This window comes from Apium graveolens, chromosome 3, assembly GCF_009905375.1.
Source record: "Apium graveolens cultivar Ventura chromosome 3, ASM990537v1, whole genome shotgun sequence".
NCBI lineage: Eukaryota > Viridiplantae > Streptophyta > Magnoliopsida > Apiales > Apiaceae > Apium > Apium graveolens.
Genome location: NC_133649.1, coordinates 254,061,471 through 254,071,313, shown reverse-complemented (window position 1 = coordinate 254,071,313; position 9,843 = coordinate 254,061,471). Strand labels below are relative to the sequence as shown.

Below are 9,843 nucleotides of genomic sequence, written 5' to 3'. Positions count from 1 at the left end.
GGTGTATTTCTTATGGACTGTGTTGTCAAGTCATTAATATCACAATCTGCTACCAATCTGAAAAAAACCACAGACAATGTACTAATTTAATTATATATTGTTTATTTTCATAAACAGACAGTAGTTAATGTTTGATATTGTTTATCACAAACCTTATAGGCAAATGTGTAAACAATATTTTGGTAACCATATCTACCTTTTCAGGATCCTAAAATGGTTCCTGATGTTCTCATTTCCCTTACTGGTAAAGAGATTACTGTTGTGATTACTGTTAGTGAAGATAAACATAACAAAGATGGATTTATGTTTCATACCAATGAGATTTATTTTAGTTCAATAGCAAGCACATCTCTAACTGATGTTTCAAGCCCATCGCAGATTCCAGTCATTAACATATCAGATGTAAGTCTAAACTATCTTTCTTAGTATTATATTAATGTTATCCCATTGTAAATGTAATTTCAAGTTTTATTTGATTACGTATTTTATTTCTCTTGCAGTCCACGGATTTTACTGAATCAAGCAGAACTCCAGGATCTGCAATGTCAGTTAGCAAGAAGATCAAAGTGGTGAACACTGTATTCATCTTTTTTATTGATGCTTTGATTTTTTATTAGCCGTATTTAAATTTTACAGGAGAAGTAATAAATCTCTATCTATCAGAACAAACAACTAAAGCTTCTACCGGATGTTTTCTATTTTTATGCCTATCAATAAAGTTTGTTTTTAAACTTTGGTTTCAAGACTATGTTTAGTTGAATTTTTTTTCCCGTTTTCTTATTTAATCCGCTCTTGGATGATTTCAAGTTGTTGGTTTCGTATTTACGTTGTCATATTTTATTGATGATATTCAATTCCACGTTTAATATTTGTTATCCCTACTGATTGATGCATAATTATATCACTCCATTATGATTATATCATAAATTTTACAGCAGCTTTAATGTTTTTAATTTTTTGATGTCATCATATGTTCAGCAAATACATTATTAAACACAATCTTATATTTTTTAATGTTCTGAATAACACAGCACATTCACTATGATTCGTGTTTTTTTAACCACCATTTCATATTTTTTGTATATTTGTACTACAGTGATGACATCGTTTCATATTTTGCTAAAAACAATATATGATTATGCACTTATATTATCAGAACATTGTAGTAAGAAATTAGTATGAGTCTACTATACATATGCTACCATTTGCCTTGCAAACCTAATCAGATAGGCTACAAGCATTTCTTAGTAACTACTTTCTTTATTAGTATGATTTGTTCGGATACTTGAAGCACATAATCAACTCTGCTTTCTGATGTTGTGTTGACGGCCATCATGTTGATGTTCACAAAAAAATGATACTCTCACCATTCAAAAAGTTCTTACTAACTTGACCATACTTCTCATTGTATTTATCCTGTTTGGAAGAACTGGTCGGTTCCTTCAACAGATAGCTTTCATCCATTTTGACATTTTGTTCTTCAACGGATAATCACTATCCATTGACTCACAATAATCACTAAAAGGTTCAAGTTTTACTTTATCTCTGTTTCCAGCAAGATCACAGAAAGATTCAATGCCTTTAACTTTCATGATTTTGTTAACTACATTTCTGGATTCTTTCCTTTTAGCAATAACAATTTGTTCACGTTCAAGTTGATTTCTCAAAATATCTTCCCTTTTTAGCACATCAAGAAAATCATCTTTAACTACCAGATAATCCTGTTTTACTCTTACAAAATCATGCAATTGAGTTTCTAACAGATTTTTTTTCTCAACAAGGCATTAGATTCTTTAAATATAACATTTTCTTTCATGAGTTATTTTGGAGTAACATGCAAATTATATAGTTCAGAACTAAACTCTGAGTTTTGCTTTATTATATATGCTAGATTTGTTTGTTAATAACTATCTTTTAACATGCTTGCATTTAGGATTATTTTCAGATTTTTGAAGACACATAAGAAACCAATTATTTAATTGTTAGTAACACATAACAGAACTTATTCCTAGTGATTCACTTACAAGCATCATCTCCCTGATCCAAATATTAGTTCTTTTATATTACCATTCCAATAGACAAGTATGATGGCCATATCTTTTCACCAGATAACCTACATGAAATGTGTACATTAATATTGACTTATCATCCTTATAAACAATGCTAATCAACTTGTATCATATACAATACAGAAAGTTGTAGTCCAATTGTAAATGAATCCTATATGTTTCTAAAAAAATAACTTTATTGTTACATCATATTTAGATAACAAATTCAAATATTCTTACCTTATGATATTACATCCATACTATCATCAATCTCAATAACTTCTTATTCAGATGAAGGAAACATGAAATCTTCAAAGCAGTATGTTTCATAGCAACTAGAAAGTGATTCATGCTTTGCGTATCATAAATAGAAAGTTCAATTTCCGAACTACCCAAATATTTGAAAATTAACAGATAACCTTCATGTACATCATACTTTTGCAAAAAATGATTCATCCCATACAACTTCTTCTCCATATAATAGAATTTGAATTTTGCACTAATTCCTCCACCACGAACAATCTTTAAGTTATTGCCAAACTTTCTACCATAATGATCGAAGAACATAAGTGGTATTTCCTACATAGTAAAGTTATTAATTAATGCAATACCTCAGTTTAGTGTTTGAGTTTTTACAATAAAAAAACCTATAAACATACCAGTGCCCCAACTCTAACATATGTTCTCATATAATCTTAAAAAAAATTGTTGGAATAATGGACATCATCTACCTCACCTGTTGAAATCCAGCATGAGAAACAAATTCATAATCTTTAATGTTAATCCTCAAACTTTTAGGAATAAAATACCTGCAAATGACCCCTGTTTTGGAAGGACATATTTATCAAACATATAGATTATAAACTTTGACGGCTCTACAGTACGCTGGATTACAATTATATCACTGATTCTAATTTTTGTATCTTCAACAAACACATTCCACTCATTACGAAACAATGTTGTGCCATAAGCCCACTTAACGGGAGTATACCATTCTTGATCTTCAAAACAAAATGGTATTACTCGAGTGGTTTTACATAAACCAGATTTCTCACAAATATCACAATTCATAACCTGGGCCATTGGAAACTAGTATGCTCAACACAATATGAAAAAGCACAAATTTATATAAATAATTAAATTTTACATTGTCATGTTTACCTCTATGAATGTAGTGTCCAACATATGTACTCCTTCAATTAGCAGATCATGAACTATTGCTAAAATTACAAGTAGCATTATAAGAAAAAAAATGGAACTGAATTTGTCGAGATCGATATTAGTCCACACCAAATCAGAATTCCATTCAACCATTGCATATTTTATTTCCACGGCATATGGATTATATACTTGAAAATGAAATTGAGCTCCTCCTATATATTCCATTAGAACCATGTGGTAAGACTTGATTGCGAATTTTGATAAATCTTTGATGCTCTTTATTTTTTTTGACATGTTTTCCAGTCCAAATAATCTCCAAAGGTCCCTTCAACTTAACCTCACGAGAGAGGTGACTACCATATTCTACATGAAACGACAATGGTAGGCACTGTATTGAAATAAACCAAATAATTACCCTAAAAATTAAAATTATCACATAAAGACCAAGCAAATCTGAATCAAATTCCATAAAAATGATAATACATACCAATTCACCCCTTCTGTAAACACCATATATTTGGACAAACAAAACAAATTTGAACTTCTTTTAAATCCATTTTTGCAGCAAATCTTATCAAATGATTAATCTAACATATAAATATATATGCAATAAAATCAAATTTTATATACTTACAAACAACTTACATCTTTGAGATTAGGTTTCCACACTTGTTGTGCAAGACATGCCTGTATAATAACAAGTCTAAGTCACATTGACAGCCCTGAGATTTAGTAGTTTGATAAACAATTTTTTATTTTGTATTATATTTCTTGAGTCTGTAAAAAGGTTAGAAGATTAGACTGGAGGATTTTTTTGTGAACAGATTCAAGCTAAGATATAAAGTCTAGAAGAAGATCATGCCATGATCATGCCTCAGAGAAAATGTAGAAGTTCGGAATTAAATAAAACTATTTTAGGAAAAATGTTCTAAGTCAAGAAATCTGCAAGTCACAGATCAAGCAATATCAAGAAGTCATTCGAGAAGTCCAGAATGACTTATTGAGAAGTCCAAAATGGCTTTTAGAGAAGTCTTAGAGATATCGACAAGTCAAATAAAGATGTAGAGAACCGGAGATATCGGCAAGTCGTTTCTGCATGTAGAGAACTCAGAGATATCGACAAGTCAAATGAAGAGGTGAAGAATTGGAGATATCGATAAGTCAATTTCTTATTAGAGATCTCAGAGATATCGACAAGTCAAAATGTGTATGCAAAGATCTCAGAGATATCGATAAGTCCTTTCTACATGTAGAGATCTCAGATATATCGATAAGTCATTTCATATGCAAAGATTAAGAGACCTCGACAAGTCAAATATACCTATAGAGAACTCAGAGATCTTGACAAGTCATTATACTTATCAAGATGTCACTTCTCTACAGAATAAACCGGAGATCTCGATATGCCTCTCAAATATAGAATGCAAACAAGTTCAAGATTCAAGATTATCAGTCAACAAATGATCTATTCACTAGATTGAAAAGTCTATTGTTAGGGCGAAAACACGCGCTAAAATTATACGCAAGTATACGCGTTCGCAAGTAGTATAAGATATAAATCAGATTCGTACCCACGGAGACTCTTTTTAGTTAACTTAAGATTATGCACCTATGCAACAATGGTATGACTATCGCTCAATGCTAAGACAATAACAAGTTGAGATATTTATAACTAAGATTAAACTAACATACAATTAACTAAGAATAAAAGTGATGGAATTAACTATATGAGACAAACATGGGATTCTAACTTCATTACTACTTCATTCAAAGTCATTGTTCTTAACCTTAGCATGTGATGGTGATGACAACTAATCAGATAACACGAAACTAGTAAATGCCAACTGTCGTTGTACGAATACCCTACTACCAGACATCCACAAAAGAGATAGAAGCTGAATAGACACCAATTATGTTGAGACCCTATATGTCTATAGAATTTGAAAATGTAAAGGTTTAATGAACAAGTTATCTATCATGATTACTATAGAGCAAGTAAGATGGTTAAAATTACCTACGAATCATGCATAACAATTATACATGAACCTATGCTAGCATGGCAAGTTCTAAATCTCTATATCCACTTTCGCTTCAATAGGGATCAACACGCTATCTTATATGTTAGCTACGCACATAAGATGAATAAGTACAACCAATACTAGGATATCAATCAATCACCACACACCAAGATATAAATCCATAAGTAAAACTGTTAGAACCCCACGATAACGATTAGTTCATAACCGAACTCATCATCACCAGGGGTTCCAATGAAAGCATGATAATAAATAATATAAGAGTAGGGGGGTTCAAGAAAAATCAAAAACAAGCATCCAAAGTATCAACTATATTAAAGAAAAAAAGTCTTCTTCTTTGTAGCCGTACCGTGCTCTCTAGGTCTTCGTATTGCTCTCCCTGGTCTCTTTGTTGTTAAAAATGTCTTTTTATTGATATATATAGGCTCCAGGATGACCAGGACTCTCAAAATATTCAATTTCGACTAAAATTAGGATTCTGGTGCAGAAACCGGGCGCGGGTGCGCTACTTTGGCCGCGGCCGCGCTGGAATAGTGATTTCTGGAGTGTGGGCGCGCTGGTTCTGTCGCAGGCCGCGCTGGCCTTCTGGAAATTTTTTGACAATTCTTCTTTTGGTTGTATCTTGAGTTTTGCTCGTCAGAATTAGGCGATTCAACTGCCCACGTGAAGCTAATGATATTATCTACAACTTGAGTATGGCCTAGTATTCCAACTATTAACTCTTTTTAGCATATTTCCTTGAAAAACCTCTTTCTTCATTTAACTGATGCCTGAAATGCAATAAACCAAAAACGTATCAAAAATACCAACAACTTCTGTCCAAAACACCAACTTAAATACAACTAAATAATAATTCAATCGATCCCCTCAGAATAACCATAACCAAATGAATAAGACGATGCCTCTAAGAATGCAATGACTCAAAATAGAGGTCGAATAAATCCCACAAACCAACTCACAAACCAGAAACGTGCGTGTGTGGGATTTTTAACAGATATACTCTCGATACTAGATCAATAACCATAACTTATCTTTCATCAAAACAATCACAAGTTTATAACTAGAATAGATGTTAAATGCATAATGACTCAGATCACCTCCTTTCTACTAGAGTTATACAAGGATTCATGCTATTATTGAACAACAAAGATGCTTATTAGACCGTTCAATGAATGAGGTCCCAAAAGACTTATATAATAATACCCATATAGCTGAGCGTTAGGTTAGCGAATCCCAGACTATAAAAACCCTTAGGTCACTAGGCACAAAGTTCCATAAGAAATTAATAACTCGAGAATTAAAGAGCTCACTCTTGATCAATTATGCATAACACATACTTCTCTTCTTCTTTTTTCCCTCTTTTTTTCATTTTCTGAATGAGTGTGTTTCACTCCATCTCATTCAACCCTAGACTACTTATAAAAATATGAGTCGGCTACTAGCCATTTGATGCCTAGCCTTATTCACAACTAGCAATGAAATCCAAGTTTTTCTCCAGATTAAAATTCAGTGTTCTTTTACCATTAAGAAAATACCAAAAATTCTAGATATAAACAAGTGATTAAATCTCAACAACTAAACAAGTATGATCATGATCTAGATCAAAAGCAACCTATAAGACTTAGTGAATTTTTTTTCTGGCATGCAAATCAATTCATTAGACTTAAACAATCCTTTATTCGTCATCACTACACTCAAATCAACATCAACTTATCAAATAGAAATAGCTTAACCTAAGGGGTCATGTTATATGTATGCACATGCAACTATATGAACTCATATAAAAGCATAAACAAATATGTCCTAAATGAACAATCATACAAAAATATGAATAAAATACACTAAACATGCAACATGAATCTATATGAATCTATATGGACACACACAAACTAATCCTTATATTATCACCCCCAAACTTAAAATTTTCAATGTCCTCATTGAAGGTAATAATAAGCAATTCAGGCATACCTAGTTAGAGGGAGGATCACCCTCTTCGGGTGGAGGATCAGGTGGTCAATCAACCTCGACATCAGTGTCTCGGAAAACAATACTGAGAGCATGTGTCAAATCTGCAGGAAAATGATGGTGAAATATCGTGCATGGCCTCCATACGCCTAATCAATCTCCTGTACTGCTCATCACCAACACCAGTCCTATCAACTGCCTGCTATACATGAGAAGAACCCTCTATAGGCACGGGAGGATCCGTCTGGCCACTCTCTACATCATCAAAAATATATCCTAAGCCCTTGCCATGGGATACATCTAAGAATGCATAACTCAAGTGATCTGGCAGTGGTTTGAGCCCAAGTGTGGGAGCTTCTTCAATAGACGGCTCGAGACGCTCCTGGGAAATTTTCAGCTCTGCTAACCCAAGAGAATCGGATGGCATATCCAACTTCCTCTTCCACGGAGGTGCATTCAAAACCCGCAGTTGCTCTGCTTCTTCATCTTCAATAATTGATTCCCCTATGAAGGATCTCTCTAAGGTATCTGACTTTGGCAATTGTTCAAGCTCCGAATTTCACGACAGAGTCGACCCGCTCTACTTTAAAGTTCTACTCTTTATCTGTGGGTAACTTTATTGTCTTGAACATATTAAAAGTGGCCTTCTGATCTTGAACCTTCATCGTAAGCTCTCATTATTGCACATCGATCATAGTTCGGCCTGTAGCCAAGAATGGTCTTCCCAAGATGATGGGAATTTTCTTATCTTCCTCAAAATCCAGAATTATAAAATCAGCAGGGAAGATGAGTTTGTCCACTTTAACCAAGAAATCCTTGTTAAGTGGCATTTATGTCCACTTAGAATGCTCTATAAAGGTTTGGATTGATGTTTTGAACTCAATTTATTTATGTATTTGATGCATTTTTGTAGTGTTTTTGCATTTCAGGCATAGTTGAAGGAATCAGGAGATTTAGCATTGCTTCTTTGCTAAATTGGTGTTAGGAATTTGTCCAGGAAGTTTGCTCGTGGAATGTCAAATTCTATAGACATATAAGGTCTCAATATAATTGGTGTCTATTCATCTTTTATCTCTTTTCTGGATGTGTTGTAGTAGGGTATTCGTACAATGAAAGTTGGCATTTACTAGTTTTGTGTTATCTGATTAGTGTCATCACCATTGCATGCTAAGGTTAAGAACAAAAAGGCTATTGAATGAAGTATTTAATGAAGTTAGAATCCCATGTTTGTGTTATATAAGTTAATCAACCTTAATTCTCTTAGTTAATATTAGTTAGTAAAATCTCGTAGTCATAATCAATCTCAATTGTTATCATCTTAGCATTGAATAATAACCATATCATTGTTGCATAAGTATATTGATTGAAATTAACCTAAAATAGTCTATGTGATAACAAACTAGAATTAATTCTATATTACTTGCGAACGCGTATACTTGCATATAATATTAGCGCGTGTTTTCGTCCTAACAAGTTTTTGGCGCCGCTTCTGAGGACTCGTGGTTATTTTTAGTTTATGTGCTTGACATCAGTGGTCGTTAAAGTTTAGTGACTCGGATATTTTACTTGTTGTTTTGTTGCTTTTTCAGGTACTCTAGAGAGCGTTAATGCTAACGCATTCTCGATCTCGAAAGAGAACATTGGATAAAGCAGAGGAAGAAGTTTTAGTAGAGGAAGAAGTTATTGTTGAGGAGGAGAAAGTTGCAGAAGAAGTTCTTGTTGCAATGGATGAACCAGAAGCAAATACAAAGGTTTTGATGGACTATTCTCAGCCAAAGATCAATGATATTCAGTCTAGCATTGTCAGACCAGCCATCGTGGCTAACACTTTTGAAACCAAGGCTAACATGATTCAGATGGTGCAGAACTCGGTTCAGTTTAGGGGTTCTCCGACTGAAGATCCCAACATGAATCTTAGAGATTTCATCGAGATCTGCGACACATTCAAATTCAATAATGTGTCTGAAGATGCTATAAAGCTAAGGCTTTTCCCATTTTCTCTGAGGGATAAAGCTAAGTGTTGGTTGCATTCTCTACCACCAGGATCTATCACTAAATGGGAAGATCTTGCTTAAAAGTTTCTTATAAAGTTCCTTCCTATGGCGAAGACTGCTGCAATTAGGAATGCTCTTACTTAATTTGAACAGCAATCAGGAGAGTCTTTGTGTGAAGCTTGGGATCGTTATAAGAAGATGCTTGGAAAGTGCCCTCATCATGGTATGCCTGACTGGATATCATTAACTGCTTTTATAATGGCTAGGGAGCACAGTCTAGACCCATGCTCGATGCAGCATCAGGTGGAGCCTTATGGGCTAAGAGCTACGATGAAGCTTATGAATTGATTGAACAGATGGCTTCTAATGAATACCAGAACCCTTCGCAGAATTTAAATCAATGTAAGTTAGCTGGAATTCTAGAGGTGGATGCAGCTATTGCTATAGCTGCTCATCTTAAGGCTTTGACAATGAAGGTGGATTATTTGGCTAATTATGGACTTAATCAGATTACTAGTATCTTTAAGCTTTATGCTGGTGCACATGAGATGGAGCAGTGTGCTATTTCTAGTGAATCAGCTTAGTTTGTCAGCAACTTTCAGAGGTCGCAGCACCCAGTTCCAGCCACCTATCGTCCCA

The 9,843-nt window shown here is 33.9% G+C and overlaps 1 non-coding gene across 1 annotated transcript; it reads right to left on the bottom strand.

Moving 5' to 3' along the window:
- Window positions 1-9,324: 9,324 nt before the first annotated feature.
- On the bottom strand, window positions 9,325-9,431 carry LOC141716329 (small nucleolar RNA R71). Its single transcript, XR_012573042.1, has one exon. It is a non-coding gene; the product is annotated as a small nucleolar RNA R71 (small nucleolar RNA).
- Between the last annotated feature and the right edge of the window lie 412 nt (window positions 9,432-9,843).